Source organism: Natrix helvetica, assembly GCF_964273705.1.
Source record: "Natrix helvetica genome assembly, chromosome: Z".
Lineage (NCBI taxonomy): Eukaryota > Metazoa > Chordata > Lepidosauria > Squamata > Natricidae > Natrix > Natrix helvetica.
In genome coordinates this window covers 6765570-6783253 of record NC_138554.1, presented here as the reverse complement: position 1 = coordinate 6783253, position 17684 = coordinate 6765570, and positions in this window count along the sequence as shown.

Below are 17684 nucleotides of genomic sequence, written 5' to 3'. Positions count from 1 at the left end.
CATCTACATGGAGGGAAGTATGCAGTGGAGTACCCCAAGGCTCTGTTTTAGGCCCAATACTCTTCAACATCTTCATCAATGAGTTGGATGAGGGAATAAATGGGGAACTCATCAAATTTGCAGATGACACCAAGCTGGCAGGAAGAGCCAACACTCCAGAAGATAGGCTTAAGATACAGAAGGATCTTGACGAACTTGAACATTGGGCACTATCTAATAAAATGAAATTCAATGGTGAAAAGAGTAAGGTTCTACTTTAGGCAACAAAAACGAAATGCACAGGTACAGTATAGGTGGTATCTTGCTCAACTGTAGTAGCTGTGAAAGGGATTTTGGAGTCCTAGTGGACAACCATTCAAATAGGAGCCAGCAGTGTGCAGCAGCTGCCCAAAAAGCCAATACAGTTCTAGGCTGCATTAACAGAGGGATAGAATCAAGATCACATTAAATGTTAATACTACTTTATAAGGCCTTGGTAAGGCCACACTTGGAATACTGCATTCAGTTTTGGTCACCACGATGTAAAAAAGATATGGAGACTCTAGAAAGAGTGCAGAGAAGAGCAACAAAGATGATTAGGGGATTGGAGACTAAAACATATGAAGAACGGTTGCAGGAACTGGGTATGTCTAGTTTAATAGAAAGAAGCACTAGGGGAGACATGATAGCAGTGTTCCAAATATATCAGGGGTTGCCACGAAGAAGAGGGAGTCAAACTATTCTCCAAAGCACCTGAGGGTAGAACAAGAAGCAATGGGTGGAAACTAATGAAGGAGAGAAGGAACTTAGAACTGAGGAGAAATTTCCTGACAGTTAGAACAATTAATCAGCGGAACAGAAGTTGCCTCCAGAAGTTGTGAATGCCCCAACACTGGAAGTCTTTAAGAAGATGTTGGTTAGTCATTTGTCTGAAATGGTATAGGGTTTCCGGTCTAGGCAGGGGGTTGGACTAGAAGACCACCAAGATCCCTTCCAACTTTGCTATTATACTGTACTGTACTGTACTGTACTGTACTGCACTGCACTTCACTGCACTGCACTGCACTGCACTGCACTGCACTGCACTGCATTGCATTGCATTGCATTGCATTGTATTGTATTGTATTGTATTGTATTGTATTGTATTGTAAGAAGGAACTGTGTAGCTGATCTCCCAAATCAGATGTAGTAAGGAGAATCAATTCTCTACTGCATTGATACCTTGTCAGAAGTTGTGGAATCATTCAAGATTTTATTATACCTACCATAATATGAATCTTCGCTTTCTCCTTTCAGTCACAGAGAAGCAAGAACAAAGAATATCCGAGATGAGTTTTCTTAGGAGTCAAAAATTGTGTGAGTATTACACATGTAAGTTCTGTCCAAATAAGGCTCTAAGGGAATGAACTCAGAGGCTATTTTATCCCCCAAAATATGTACATCAGGGCCCATTGTTCCCTTTAAAGGAGCTGCATGGTTTCCTTTTTCAGGCTACACCCACTCACACAAAGTTTGTGTGCTTTCTGTGCTATTGATTCCCTCGATTCATTACAGGGAGCAAAAATGATCCTGTGGCTGAATAAAGTGGCCTTGTTAGTGCTCCTTCAAGGTATTTCCCCCCTTTTTAAAGTATTACCTTTGTTTTTTTTTCTTTTTGTATATAGAAGTTTTCATTTAAATGTTTTTGGTTTTAGGAGTCCGATCTCAAGTCCAGCTGGTGGAGTCTGGAGGGGATGTGAGAAAACCTGGAGAGTCCCTCCGTCTCTCCTGCCAAGCCTCTGGATTCACCTTCAGCGGTTATTGGATGTACTGGGTGAGACAGGCTCCAGGGAAAGGACTGGAATGGGTGGCTCACATAAATGCAGGCTCATCTCCTGCCACTCACTACTCAGACAAAGTCAAGGGACGCTTCACAATCTCCAGGGATGATTCTCGCTGTAAGATCTGTAGTGAGGAGACTGAGGCAGCTGTCAGTTCAACAGATTTATTGTTTGAACAGGCTGACAGGAACGAACAGAACGCGAGCCGTCTGACAGCTATTTATACTTTCAGCTGTCAGACGGCGAATCAATAAGAACTTGTTAATTCTCCCGCCGGCTTGAGCGCGCGCCTGGACCAATCAGAGGGCTTCCTTGAACGCCCTCTGCTGGGCCGGCTCCACAGTATTCAACACCCCTTTGATCAATGAATAACTGATCAATAGCAAACCCAGACAAGCAATATATAAAACAAATATTATTGACGAGTTAAAACCAATCTAATAAGCAAAGAACATCCCACAGGCTTGATCAATTTCTCCTGTCTGTGTCTTTTCCTTGATTCAACTCAAATTGTCTTACAGATGGGTGTCTCATCATTTGGTTTCTGCTCATATTTTGAGGGTTTCATCAAGGGGACATCCTAAGGGGAGGAAATGTAGGGAGGAAAAATCTAATCAATTCATTCGATTTTTGAATGATCTTCTTTTCATGTTCTATCTCAAAATATCTACTTCCAAAAATTTTATTGCACATTCCCAACCTGTCCTTTTGAATCACTTTTGAGAATTTCTGCAATTTTGGAAGTCTTTGTATTAATTACTCTAATATAAACCTACTGTTTTTCCTATGATATTGTAGTTTAAAGAAAGGGAGTATCCCTTCGCTTTTATTAAGAGTGGCGTGTTATGTGAAAATCAGCCATATAAACTGTGAGATTAATACACTGAGGGGCCTCTTTATAGCTAGCAATATGCAAATGAAGGCACAATTTCCCCTTTAAAGGAGCCCCTTGGTTTCCCTTTTCAGGCTACACCCAACCACACAAAGTTTGTGCACTTTCCTCAATCCATTCCTATCCATTCCTTTCATTGGTTGCAGGGAGCAAAAAATGATCCTGTGGTTAAATTTGGTGCCCTTGTTAGTGTTCCTTCAAGGTAGTTTTTTCCCCTCTTTAAAGAATTTCTGTCCATATTCTCTTTTTGTATATAGAAGATTTCATTGAAACACTTTTGTTTTTAGGAGTTCAATCTGAGGTCCAGTTGGTGGAGTCTGGAGGGGATGTGAGAAGACCTGGGGAGTCTCTCCGTCTCTCCTGCCAAGCTTCTGGATTGTCCTTCAGCACCTATTGGATGGACTGGGTGAGACAGGCCCCTGGCAAAGGCCTGGAATGGGTAACCCGCATAAGTTCAGGTTCATCTTATACTTACTACCCAGATAAAGTCAAGGGACGCTTCACCATCTCCAGGGATGATTCCCGCAGCCAGTTGCATCTGCAAATGAACAATCTGAAACCAGAGGACACAGCTGTCTACTATTGTGTGAGAGACACAGTGAGAGGAAATGAATCGGATGCCAAGCAAAAACTATTGTTTTCCTCTGAGTAGCTTTCTGAATTGAATCAGAAAGTCAAATTTGCCTATTTAAAGTGAGAAATGGAATGTATATCTCTGTATACAATATGGAACCTCAGATCTGATCTTTTTTGGTTCAGTTAATTAATCAATTAATTAAATTGTCAACAAGTACAGGGAAACAAGTATGAAAACACATGAAAAAATCACACAAATAAATGGATGTAAATAAACAAAACATAAACACATATAAAGAGTACATATAAATGGGGACATTAGGACAGGGATGGTAGGCAGCCTGGTGGGCATATGCACATCCCCTTAGGGACCTCTTAATAAATTTGGACCTCTTAATAAATGTGGACCTCTAAATAAATGTGGAAATTCCATGGTAGTCAGTTTAAGGTAAAAGGTCTGCGGGTTAGAGGAACTAAAAACAGGAACAGGTTACGTGTTCTAAGAAGCCATGGAGAAGATGATTGACATTTTGATAGGTGAGAAGAAGGAAATCACCTGGCTGTTTGAACAAACTGGGTAGTTTGAAAATAAAATGGTTTATCTAATCCTAATGTAATCCAGACTCAACCAATGGAAACAAATCATGGATGTTGAACAAGAGGCAGAAAGAATGATCATCGTTAAAAAAAATGATTATAAAAGTTATACAGAACAGATTTTTGAGGAATGGAGTAGCAAAAGTATTTTTATAGCACTTCATGGTACAGACCTCTCTGAGCAGTTTAGAGAGTCAGTATATTCCCCCCAATAATCTGGGTCTGCACTTTACCAACCTCGGAAGGATAGAAGACCAGATCAACGTTGAGCCAGTCAGGATCGAACTCCTGGCAGTGGGCAGAGTCAGCCTGCAATGCTGCATTCTAGCCAATGCACCTCCAGGGAAATAGCCTTGCAACCCTCACTGCACAGAATAATGTAAGCCATGTGTGACTTAGAAGTAGACGTACTTTGCAAAATATAGAGGAAAATGAATTATTTCTAGAATATAAAGTTATTTCTTTGTAGAAGTAATTCATTCATAAGAGATGAATATCTCCTCCATCTATCTTTTCTTTCATTCCAACTCTGACTTACTAATTGTGCCTCAAAAACCATTTGTGTTTTGTGGTTATTTTCAAAGGTAAGGGGAGAGAATGTGAAAAGCTTCTTCCTAATATGTGTTTCCCTTCTTGTCCTGCCCCAGCTTCGCCGTTTTAAAAATTATAATTGCATATTCCTTGCCTCTCCCTTTGAATCATGGAAAAGCGGTGAAACTTTGCAAGGGTTTGTTTTAATTACCATAATATAAACCTGCCATTTCTGCTAAAAAAAGAAAGTCTGATTTCACTTTTATTAAGACTGGAATATTTTCTGAAAGTCCCCCATGTAAGGTGACTACAAGGAAAACTGTGATACTATTGCAGTGAGGGGCCCTTTTATCTGAAGCGATATGTAAATGAAGGCAACATTTCCCCTTTAAAGGATCCACTTGATTTCTCTTTTCAGGCTACACCCACCCACACAAAGTTTATGAACTTTCCTGAATCCTTTCCCCTCAATTCCCTCCATTCATTACAGGGAGCCAAAATGATCCCATTGCTGAATTTGTTGTTCTTATTAGTGCTCCTTCAAGGTACTTTTTTTTCCTTTATTCCCTTAAAATAATTAAGTTCATTTTTTTTCCTTTTTGTATACACAAGATTTCATTGAAAAACTCTTGTTTTTAGGAGTTCAATCTCAAGTACAGTTGGTGGAGTCTGGAGGGGATGTGAGAAGACCTGGGGAGTCCCTCCGTCTCTCCTGCCAAGCCTCTGGATTCACGTTCAGCAGCTATTACATGGACTGGGTGAGACAGGCTCCAGGGAAAGGACTGGAATGGGTGGCCAACATACGTACAGGCTCATCTCCTTCCACATTCTACTCAGACAAAGTCAAGGGACGCTTCACCATCTCCAGGGATGATTCTCGCAGCCAGCTGTATCTGCAAATGAACAGCCTCAAACTAGAGGATTCTGCAGTTTATTACTGTACAAGTCACACAGTGAGAGGAAGTGAATCAGACGCCAAGCAAAAACCTTCTCTTCCTCTCAGCAGCTCTCCAAAACGATTCAGTCAAAAGAAGTTGTGCATTTGAACTTAAAAGCTGAAGATAAATCTCCATGACATGTGGTGGAACCTCAAATCTTATCTTTGTAGAAGCAGTGTGGAACCTTGTTAACACTTTGATGTTGGGAAAAAAGGTAGTTTCCAGGTTGTTTAATAAGAAATACGGATTGATGTCCCACAGATCTTCCCTAATGTCTTGGAAACTCTGACTCCCTTGATTCTCAGTATTAACAAATCCCCATGTTTTATTTTTTTAGACATGTCCCTCCAATTTTAATTTTTTCTATATCAATATATGCATTCAACCTCCTGAATCCTGAAGTTCTCTCCCCTCAGTAGGATTGAGTGAAGGGAGGTAAACCTTGATCACTGGAAGCCTCCTCTCCCAGAATCCCTCTGAGACTCCATATTTTGGGCTGTCTCCCTGCCTTGATATAGTCTCCTGATTATTCCTGCTGCAATTTCACATCAAAGAAATGGATGGGCTGACCTGACTTACTGCCTAATAACCTTCAGAGAGTAAATAAAACTTGGAGCCATCCATCAACTATCTTGCTTAACAGCAAAATGATTTTTAAATTACATGTGTAAATTCTGTCTGAAAAATCACTAAGTAAATGGACTGAGGGGCTCTTTTATCCCAATCAATATGTAAATGAGAACATGATTTCCCTTTAAAGAATCCTCATGGTTTCCCTTTTCAGGCTGTATCCACAAACACAAAGTTTGCATGGTCCCTAAATTCTTTCCTATCAATTCCCTCCATTCGATAAATGGAGCAAAAATGATCCCATGCCTGAATTTGGTGTCCTTGTTAGAGTTCATTCAAGGTAGTTTTTCCCCCTCTTTAAAGAATTTCCTTCCATATTCTCATTTTTGCATATAGAAGGCTTCATTGAAATGATTTTCTTTTAAGGAGGCCAATCTCAAGTCCAGTTTGTGGAGTCTGGAGGGGATGTGATAAGTCCTGGAGGGTCCCTCCATCTCTCCTGCAAAGCCTTTGGATTCACCTTCAGCAACTATAGCATGGGCTGGTTGAGACAGGCTCCATGGAAAGGACTTGAATGGGTGGCTGACATAAACTCTGGTTCCAGTAGGATATACTACTCAGACAAAGTCAAAGGACGCTTCACCATCTCCAGAGACGATGCCAAAAGCCAGCTACATCATCAAATGAACAGCCTCAAAGCTGAAGACACAGCAGTCTGTTACTCTTCGAGAGACACTGTGAGGTGAGTTGAATCTGAGGTGATGAAAGAACCTTCTTTTCCTCAGAGCGACCCTTCAATTTCTTTTAGCCAAAAACGATGGATTAGTGAATTAGGATTCACCACAATCCAGAGAGAATTTTGGACTATTTTGTTCTGGGAATCCAATGAGAGAGTTTGTTTGAAGAAAATGAAAAGTATAAAAAAATAGTTTGTTTTAACATCACTGTTTACAAGGTGGTCTGGTTTTAGAAACAAACTAGAATTAAAAATAGGCCATTACTATCATGGTAGAAAAGAGGAAATGAAACTATAGCATAATCTTTCTAAATATCCAAAGTGCCACATAGATACTGAGGAAACATTAGGAAGATGACTCCCCTCCTCACTTTGGACACTGGGGGGCAGTGTTGTCACATGAAACTCTATGGCGTCTGCACACTGTGGGGGATGGGTTAGGGAATTAAACAAATGTCATTAGATATTGTCTCATTTCTGAGATATGATTAATTTATTTTTAATTCCATAGTAGTTCATTGAAAACTGAATATAGATGTGACTTTTCCTTCATGTTCTGTCTCCAGAGTAGCCCTTCCAAAAATTATAATTGCATGTTCCTTACTTCTCCCTTGGAATCACATTGGAGAAGTGGTAGAATTTTGCAAGTCTTTATTTTAATTACTCTAATATAAACCTGCCATTTCTGCTTTGGCTCTATAGTAAGAGAAAAGAAAGAAATAGTTGCCTGGACTATTTTGTTAAAATCCCCCCCCCCCCCGCTAACGACAAGGAAAGCTGTGAGATTAATGCACTTAGAGGCCGTTTTATCTGAAGTGATATGTAAATTGTTAGATCTGGGCAACGAGAGAACAGACTGCGGACACGAAGTAACTTAACAGCTCTTTATTAGTAGTAGTAGTGATCCAGCTTGCTCTGTGGTCGGAGGGTTCCCCTTTTATAGGGATCAGGTACGCCCCTCGACCAATCAGAACGATACCTGTTCCCCGCTGTAGCAGCGGACCAGAGGGGAGACTTACTACGATATATGCTAATATCTAACACCCCTCCCCTCCTAGATGGAACGTTGCGGTAGGTAACATAGTCTTTTAGGTATGTGGGTGTTTGTCTTGCTCGGGAGGAGCGTCGTAGTTCGGGTTGGTTAGAAGTGGTTGCAGGATCGGGTGCTTTTCCTGTTTCATGTTCGGGAGGTTTTGTGCCTTCGTTGCTTGGGCGTTCTGGAGTCTGCTCAGTTGCGTTGTCTGGGGTTTGCTCTGCTTCGTGCGTGTTTTCTTGTTCCAAGCTTGGTTTGCAGGTGTCGTAGTTTTCTATGATGGGGCTCTCGCGTGGCTGACTTTCTGTAGGCAGGAAAATCTCGTCTTCGTTTCGAAGGTTTGAGTGTGCTAGGCGACCCTGAAGTTGATCGATGTGCCTTTTCCAGTTCCGCCCATCTTCTAGTTCCAACAGATACGATCGTGGTCCCGTGATGCCAATGACCTTTGCCGGCATCCACAATGTCCCCCCTGCATAGTTGTGGGCGTATAATGAATCCCCTATGCTGAAAGACCGAATTTTGCTTGTGGAGTCTGGGGGAGCTGTGGCAGAGTAATTTGGGTGCAGACGGTCCAGGTGAGACCGTAGACGGCGGCCCATGAGTAGTTCAGCGGGACTCCTCCCCGTCGTTGCGCTTGGGGTAATATGCTGAATTAGGAGGTAATGGTCAATGCGTGTTTGCCAATCACCTGGACCCATCCTAGCGAGGGCCTCTTTTGCGAATCACACCATTCTCTCCGCCTGTCCGTTTGATGCCGGATGGAATGGCGCGACGAGGGCATGCCGAATTCCCTGACCTGCTAAAAACGTTTCGGACTGCATGGCCGTGAATTGGGGCCCGTTATCGGAGACTAGGAGGTCGGGCAGGCCATGAGTGGCGAATAGTCACCGTAGAACCTTAATGACTGCCTCTGCCGTGGTTGAAGTCATTAGGACTACATCTAGCCATTTTGAGTATGCATCCACAACTATAAGGAAAGTCTGACCTTGGAATGGTCCTGCGAAATCGATGTGTATTCGCGACCAGGGTGCTTTGGGTTTCTCCCATTCTGTGGCGGGCGCTTCCGGGGGTGCTGGTCTCGATTCCTGGCATGGGTCGCAAGTGGCCACCCACTCCTCTATTTCTTTGTCCATGTTTGGCCACCAAACGTAACTTCTTGCTAACGCCTTCATTCTAACAATCCCCGGATGACCCACATGTAAAGCATCTAATACATTCCTACGTAAAACATACGGAATAACAACTCGATCCCCCCACAATAAACAACCTTGTAACACTGAGAGTTTGTCCCGTTTTGACCAAAACATTTTGAATTCCGGGCCCACGTTTCCCTTCGGCCACCCCCTCCAAACCCAAGTTTGAACTTGCTTTATTACATTGTCTTTAGAGGAGAACCTTGCAACGTCGTATGAAGAAACCGGTCCAGAGTCCAAACAGTCAATGAGCAATACCGGTACTTCTGGAGTGGGGTCTGGCAGAATGTCAGGTAATGGGCAACGGCTGAGTGCGTCTGCGTGTCCGAGAGTGGAGCCCGGTCGATGAATTAACTTGTAGGAGTACGCAGCCAGGAAAACAGTCCACCTGGTCATGCGAGGAGAAAGAGAGACTGGAGTGGGACGGTTTCCCGCCAAAAGTCCCAACAGCGGTTTGTGATCTGTAATTAGTTCAAAATCGCGGCCGTAGAGGTATTCGTGGAAACATTTTACTCCAGCTACAGCAGCTAACGCTTCCCTGTCCATCTGGCTGTAATTCCTCTCGGCCGATGAAAGAGTCCTGGAGTAGAATGCGATGGGTGCTTCTTTTCCATCGGGCATCCTGTGGCTGAGGACTGCTCCAACTCCGAAGGGTGATGCGTCGCAGGTCAATACCAGCGGTAGGGTCTGGCTGTATTGGACAAGCAGTGAGTCAGTGGTGAGCAGGCGTTTTACTCCGGCGAAAGCTGCAGCTTCGGATCGTCCCCATTTCCATGGTGTGTTCCTCTGGAGTAGACGGTGTAGTGGCTCAGCAATGGTCGCCTTCTGTCTCAGAAAAACGCTGTAGAAGTTAAGTAGGCCGAGGAATGCCTGCAACTTGGTCTGATTTCGTGGTGTGGGGGCGTCCTGGATCGCCTTAATTTTCTTTGAAGTGGGGTGTATTCCCTGACCATCGATTCTATAACCCAGGAATTCTACGCTAGGCACGTTAATTTGGCATTTTTCCTTTTTGAGGCGGAGACCCTTTTCTCTGATTCTGGCCAAAACAGTTCTGACTCTTTTATTTAATTGCTCTTCGTTTGCAGCGGACACCAAGATGTCGTCAAAATAGGGGACGACTCCCGGTATCCCTTGCAAAAGTTGTTCCATGACGCTCTGGAACAATCCTGGAGCAATACTCACACCGAATTGTAGCCGGTTGCATTTGAACGCTCCTCTATGCGTCACTATAGTCTGGGCCTCCGCTATGGCGCTATCTACGGGCAACTGCTGGTAAGCTTGTGCCATGTCTAATTTGGCAAATACCTTTCCTGGCCCCAACGAGTGCAATAAGTGCTGTACTACAGGCACAGGATATGCGCTTTGTTGTAGCGCGACATTAATTATGCATTTATAGTCCGCGCAGATGCGGACTGATCCGTCTGGTTTGACTGGGGTCATAATGGGCGTTTCCCAGCGCGCGTGATCCACCGGCTCAAGGATTCCTTGCTCCACTAACTTATCTATTTCTTTATCTATTTTTGGGCGGAGTGCAAAAGGCACTCGTCTCGGTTTAAGTCGGATTGGCGCCACTTTGGGGTCTAAATTGAATGAGATTGGTTTGCCCACATACTTACCAAGACCGGGGTTGAACACATCCTCGAACTCCTTAAATATCTGTTCAGCGCTGCTGCTTTTCACGGTGTTGATTCCGGTAACTTCTAGCCCCAAGGATTCAAACCAATCCAGTCCTAGGAGGTTCTGTAATGGTGCGCTGGCAATGGTCACGGGCAGCTGGGCTACGATGTCCTTGAATTGGATCTGGAACGTGCCTTGGCCCACGAGGGGGACTTGGTTCCCCTGGTAGTCTCGTAGCAGGATGTCTGGAGTGCGTAGTTGGCTCTTTTTGAGGCCAGGAATAGCCAGTTTCATGGATGCCCATGAAATGATCGTTACGGACGATCCTGTGTCAACTTCCAGCTCACAAGGTGAGCCCTCCAAGAGGACTGTGACTTTCAGCCTTTTAGGTCGCTTGGTGCGCACCTGGTTTATTGTTGTGATATACGTTCGCAACTCCTCTCTCTGGGTCAACTCTATCTCAGGATCTGTCTCCTGAAAATACTCTCGTTGAGCGTCTTGATAGAACACTCTCTCAGCTCTTTGTGTGTAATCTCTCTAGGAATACGCTCGCTCGGCTCCTTGTGTGTAATCTCTCTGGGAATACGCTCGCTCAGCTCTTTGTGCATTTTCTCTCTGGGTAAACACTTGTGGATTTCTCTCTGGGCGCCCTTTTTGATTTCGCCAAGCCCCTGGGTTGGGCTTCTGCTGGCGGTACATGGGTGGCTGCCGTGAGGCAGGGACTTCGCTCCGGCACACTCGTGCGATGTGCCCAAGTTTGTTGCAGTGCGAACAAACAACGTTCCTGAACCTACAGGTAGACCTGGGGTGATTCCCTCCACAGCTTGCGCAGGGCGGCAAACGGGATCCGAGTCTCCCCCCAGGCCTCAAGTGACTGCTCCGCATCAGGTGACTTTCCTCGAACTCGGGCTCCTCGTAGTCGGTGCTTGTGTCCTCGTAGTAAACTCTGGATTGTCTTGGTATTGGCTGGTTTTCTCTGAAACCGCGTTGTATGGTTACCGATGATTTCTCCGCTGATTCTGATGCTCTTGCTTCGTTTAAGGCTATCTGTAGGGTTAAATTTGGGTTTGCCAGCAGCTTCTTTTGTAGTGAAATGTCTCTTAACCCACATATAAGCTGCGCCAAGATGTGCTCGTCCAGATCCCTGAACTCGCAGTGAGTTGCTGCCTTACGCAAGGCTGCAACATATTGGTTGATAGATTCTCCCGCCTTCTGGTTTCGCGTGTTGAATTCTTTTCTGCAAACATGGCGGGAAGGTTTTGGCGCGTAATGAGTCTGTAGGGCCTGTTGCAACACCGTCCATGATACTGCCTGTATTGGAGTGGGCGCGGTGAGGTCTCTGGCCGTATTGAAGACTTCTTTTCCGCAGTAGCCGAGGAAGATGTTTTTCTTCCGGGCGTCGGTGATCCCCGTGTATTCGTTCGCTTCGAGAAAACACTCGAAACGAATCATGAAGGCTTCCCATTCATCGTTCGCTGGGTCGAATGGAGCGGGGGGAGTGTGCATCGCCATCTTCTCTCGTTTGAATCTGCCGCGCTGCGGTGACCTGAGATGGCTGCCGGAATTTCCGCCGAATTCCTGGCCTGGATCAAATCCGGAGATTCTAGAGTAGCGTTCTTCGTCCTATCTGCCTCTCGATCCCACCTTCGTCGCCAATGTTAGATCTGGGCAACGAGAGAACAGACTGCGGACACGAAGTAACTTAACAGCTCTTTATTAGTAGTAGTAGTGATCCAGCTTGCTCTGTGGTCGGAGGGTTCCCCTTTTATAGGGATCGGGTACGCCCCTCGACCAATCAGAACGATACCTGTTCCCCGCTGTAGCAGCGGACCAGAGGGGAGACTTACTACGATATATGCTAATATCTAACATAAATGAAGGCAAAATTTCCCCTTTAAAGGATCCACTTGATTTCTCTTTTCAGGCTACACCCACACACACAAAGTTTGTCAGCTTTCCTGAATTCTTTGCTCTCAATTCCATCCATTTATTACAGGGAGCCAAAATGATCCCATGGCTGAATTTGTTGTCCTTGTTATTGCTCCTTCAAGGTACTTTCTCCCCTCTCTTTAAAGAATTAAGTTCATTTTTTCTTTTTGAATATAGAAGATTTCATTGAAACACTTTTGTTTTTAGGAGTCCAGTCTCAAGTCCAGTTGGTGGAGTCCGGAGGGGATGTGAGAAGCCCTGGGGAGTCCCTCCGTCTCTCCTGCCAAGCCTCTGGATTCACCTTCAGTGGCTATGACATGGTCTGGGTGAGACAGGCTCCAGGGAAAGACCTTCTCCTCCTCTGAGCAACTTTCGAAATTGATTCAGAAAGTCAAATTTGGGCATTTAAAGTGAGAAGCAGAAGGTACTCCTCCGTATAAAATTTGGATTCTTAGATCGGATCTTCAAAGGAGCCGTGTAGAATCTGAATGACATTTTGATAGGTGAGAGGAAGGAAATCTCTAGGCTGTGGAACAAAATGGGTAAGGTAGTTTGTAAAAAGTAGCCTCCTATCTAATCCTAATTCAATCGACACTTATCCAATGGAGAGAAAACATTGGTGTTAAACAAGAGCAAAAATGATTATCCTTTATTATTGCTGTTGCTTTTGCTACAATTTCATATCAAAGAAATCAATGTGCTCTCTTGGATTACTCCTTCATACACGTTGGAGAGTGAATAAGACTTGAAAGCCTCCACTGTCTTGTTTAACAGGGAAACTAAAGTGAAAATACATATCCAATGGTCCCATTTAGTGCAAGTATACTTTTTGACTTAGGAGAATCAGCCCTCCAGTGTCCACAAACTTTTAGCGAAAAGCAACCCTTCCCATTTTCCTCTGTACTACTAATTAAATATCTCAGTCTTGACTATCATAAGGACTTGCCCGTAATCTCAAATTTATTGCAAGGCATTCTATTATGCCAATGAAGAGAGCATGTGATATATTAGGAAAAGAGGAATAGAGTTTGAAGAAATAAAGAAAACTATCTGACAAGGATCTACAACTGTACTACTATTATTTCAATTTTGATCCATCTGGGTGAATCAACTCTCAGCAATTGATAACTGATCAATAGCAAACCCAGACAAGCAATATATAAAATAAATATTATTGACAAGTTAAAACCAATCTAATAATCAAAGAACATCCCACAGGCTTGATCAATTTCTCCTGTCTGTGTCTTTTCCTTGATTCAACTCATATTGTCTTACAGATGGGTGTCTCATCATTTGGTTTCTGCTCATATTTTGAGGGTTTCATCAAGGAAACATCCTAAGGGGACAACATGTAGGGAGGAAAAATCTAATAAATTCATTCGATTTTTGACTGATCTTCTTTTCATGTTCTTTCTCAAAATATCTACTTTCAAAAATTTTATTGCACATTCCCAACCTGTCCTTTTGAATCACTTTTAAGAATTTCTGCAATTTTTCAAGTCTTTTTATTAATTACTCTAATGTAATCCTGCTGTTTTTCCTATGATATTGTAGTTTAAAGAAAAGGAGTATCCCTTCGCTTTTATTCAGAGTGGCATGTTAAGTGAAAATCAGCCATATACACTGTGAGATTAATGCACTGAGGGGCATCTTTATACCTAGCAATATGTAAATGAAGGCACAATTTCCCCTTTAAAGGAGCCCCTTGGTTTCCCTTTTCAGGCTACACCCACCACACAAAGTTTGTGCACTTTCCTCAATCCATTCCTATCCATTCCTTTCATTGGTTACAAGGAGCAAAAAAATGATCCTGTGGCTGAATTTGGTGCCCTTGTTAGTGCTCCTCCAAGGTAGTTTTTTCCCCTCTTTAAAGAATTTCCGTCCATATTCTCCTTTTGTATAGAGAAGATTTCATTGAAACACTTTTTGTTTTTAGGAGTTCAAGCCGAAGTCCAGTTGGTGGAGTCTGGAGGGGATGTGAGAAGACCTGGGGAGTCTCTCCGTCTCTCCTGCCAAGCTTCTGGATTGTCCTTCAGCGGCTACTACATGTATTGGGTGAGACAGGAACCAGGGAAAGGCCTGGAATGGGTGGCCCACATAAATAGAGGCTCATCTCCTTCCACATTCTACTCAGACAAAGTCAAGGGACGTTTCACCATCTCCAGAGATGATTCTCGCAGCCAGCTGTATCTGCAAATGAACAGCCTCAAACTAGAGGATTCTGCAGTTTATTACTGTGCGGGAGGCACAGTGAGAGGAAGTCAATCGGATGCCAAACAAAAACCTTCTCTTCCTCTCAGCAGCTCTCCAAATGATTCAGTCACAGGAAATTGCGTGTTTGAACTTAAAAGCTAAAGATTAATATCTATGATGTGTCGTCGAACCTCAAATCTGACATTGGAAGAAGAAGTATGGAACCTTGTTAGCACTTTGATGTTAAAAAAATATATAATATCCAGGTTGTGTAATGAGAAATATGGATTGATGTCCCACAGATCTCCCTTGATATCTTTGGAACTCTGAATCCCTTAATAATCAGTATTACCAAATCTTAGTGTTTTATTCTTTTTAGACATGTTCCTCCATTTTTATTCTTTCTATATCACTATATATTCAACCTCCTGAATCTTGAAGTTTTCTCCCCTCAGTAGGATTGAGCCAAGGGAGGTAAACATTGGTTACTGAAAACCTCTTCTCCAAGAATCCCTCTGAGTCTCCATATTTTGGGCTGTCTTCCTGCCTTGATATAGTCCCTTGATTACTCCTGCCGCAAAATTCACATCAAAGAAATGGATGGGCTGACCTGACTTACTGCCTAATAACCATTGGAGAGTAAATAAAACTTGGAGCCGTCCATCAACTATCTTGTTTAACAGCAAAATAAGTTGAATATCACATTCGTAAGTTCTGTCTGAAAAAATCTCTAAGTAAATGGACTGAGGGGCTCTTTTATCCCAATCAATTTGTAAATCAGAACATGATTTCCCCTTTAAAGGAGCTGCATGGTTTCCCTTTTCAGGCTGTACCCACCCACACAAAGTTTGGGTAGTTTTCTAAATTATTTCCTATCGATTCCCTCCATTCTTTACAGGGAGCGCAAATGATCCCATGGCTGAATTTGGTGCCCTTATTAGTGTTCATTCAAGGTTGTTTTTCCCCCCTCTTTAAAGAATTTCCTTCCATATTCTGTTTTAGTATATAAAGCTTTCATTGAAATGCTTTTCTTTTTAGGCGTCCAATCTCAAGTCCAGTTGGTGGAGTCTGGAGGAGATGTGAGAAGACCTGGGGAGTCCCTCCGTCTCTCATGCCAAGCCTCTGGATTCACCTTCAGCAGCTATAGCATGGCCTGGGTGAGACAGGCTCCAGAGAAAGGCCTGGAATGGGTGGCCTACATAAGTACATCCTCAACTCCAATTTACTACTCAGACAAAGTCAAAGGACGCTTCACCACCTCCAGAGATGATTCCCGCAGCCAGCTCTATCTCCAAATGAACAGCCTCAAACTGGAGGACACAGCTGTTTATTACTGTGCGAGATACACAGTGAGAGGAAGTGAATCTGATGCCAAGCAAAAACCTTCTCTTCCTCTGAGCAACGTTTGAAATTGATTTAGAAAGTCAAATTTGGACATTTAAAGTGAGAAGGAGAATGTACTTCTCCGTATAGAATTTGGATTCTTGGATCTGATCTTCAAAGAAGCCGTGTAGAAGGTGAATGACATTTTGATAGGTGAGAATAAGGAAATCTCTAGGCTGTGGAACAAAATGGGTAAGGTCGTTTGTAAAAAGTAGCTTCCTATCTAATCCTAGTGCAATCAACTCTTACCCAATGGTGACAAACATTGGTGTTGAACAAGAGCAAAAATGATCATTCTTAATTATTACTGTTGCTCTTGCTACAATTTCATATCAAAGAAATGGATGTGCTGACTTGGATTACTCATTAATAAACGTTAGAGAGTGAATAAGACTTGAATGCCTCCACTGTCTTGTTTAACAGGGAAACTAAAGTGAAAATACATATCCAATGGTCCCATTTTGTGCAAGTATAATTGGGCACTATCTAATAAAATGAAATTCAATGGTGAAAAGAGTAAGGTTCTACATTTAGGCAACAAAAACGAAATGTGCAGGTACAGTATAGGTGGTACCGTGCTCAATAGTAGTAACTCTGAGAGGGATCTTGGAGTCCTAGTGGATAACCATTTAAATAGGAGCCAGCCGTGTGCAGCAGCTGCCAAAAAAGCCAACAAAGTTCTAGGCTGCATCAACAGAGGGATAGAATCAAGATAACGTGGAGTGTTAATACCACTTTATAAGGCCTTGGTAAGGCCACACTTGGAATACGGCATTCAGTTCTGGTCGCCACGATGTAAAAAAGATGTGGAGACTCTAGAAAGAGTGCAGAGAAGAGCAACAAAGATGATTAGGGGACTGGAGGCTAAAACATATGAAGAACGGTTGCAGGAACTGGGTATGTTTAGCTTAAGAGAAAGAAGAACTAGGGGAGACATGATAGCAGTGTTCCAATATCTCAGGGGTTGCCACAAAGAAGAGGGAGTCAAACTATTCTCCAAGGCACCTGAGGGTAGAACAAGAAGCAATGGGTGGAAACTAATCAAGGAGAGAAGCAACTTAGAACTGAGGAGAAATTTCCTGACAGTTAGAACAATTAATCAGTGGAACAGAAGTTGCCTCCAGAAGTTGTGAATGCCCCAACACTGGAAGTCTTTAAGAAGATGTTGGATAGCCATTTGTCTGAAACTGTATAGGGTTTCTTGACTAGGCAGGGGGTTGGACTGGAAGACCACCAAGATCCCTTCCAACTCTACTATTGTATTGTATTGTATTGTATTGTATTGTATTGTATTGTATTGTATTGTATACTTTTTGACTTAGGAGAATCAGCCCCCCAGTGTCCACTTTGAAATGTAAAAAGACATTTAGGGAAAAACAATCCTTCCCATTTTCCTCTTTACTAATAATTAAATATCTCTGTCTTGACTATCGTAAGGACTTGACCGTAATCTCAAATTTATTGCAAGGAATTCTATTGTGCCAATGAAGAGAGCATCTGATATATTAGGAAAAGAGGAATAGAGTTTGAAGAAATAAAGAAAACTAACTGACAAGGAGCTACAAAAATGATGCTATAGTGACATCCTGTCTAATCCTAATGAAATCCACACTCACCCAATGGAAACCAAGCATTGGGGTGGAGCAAGAGTTGGGGTGTAATGTTTATCCTAGAAAACGAGCAGAAAACTGTTACAC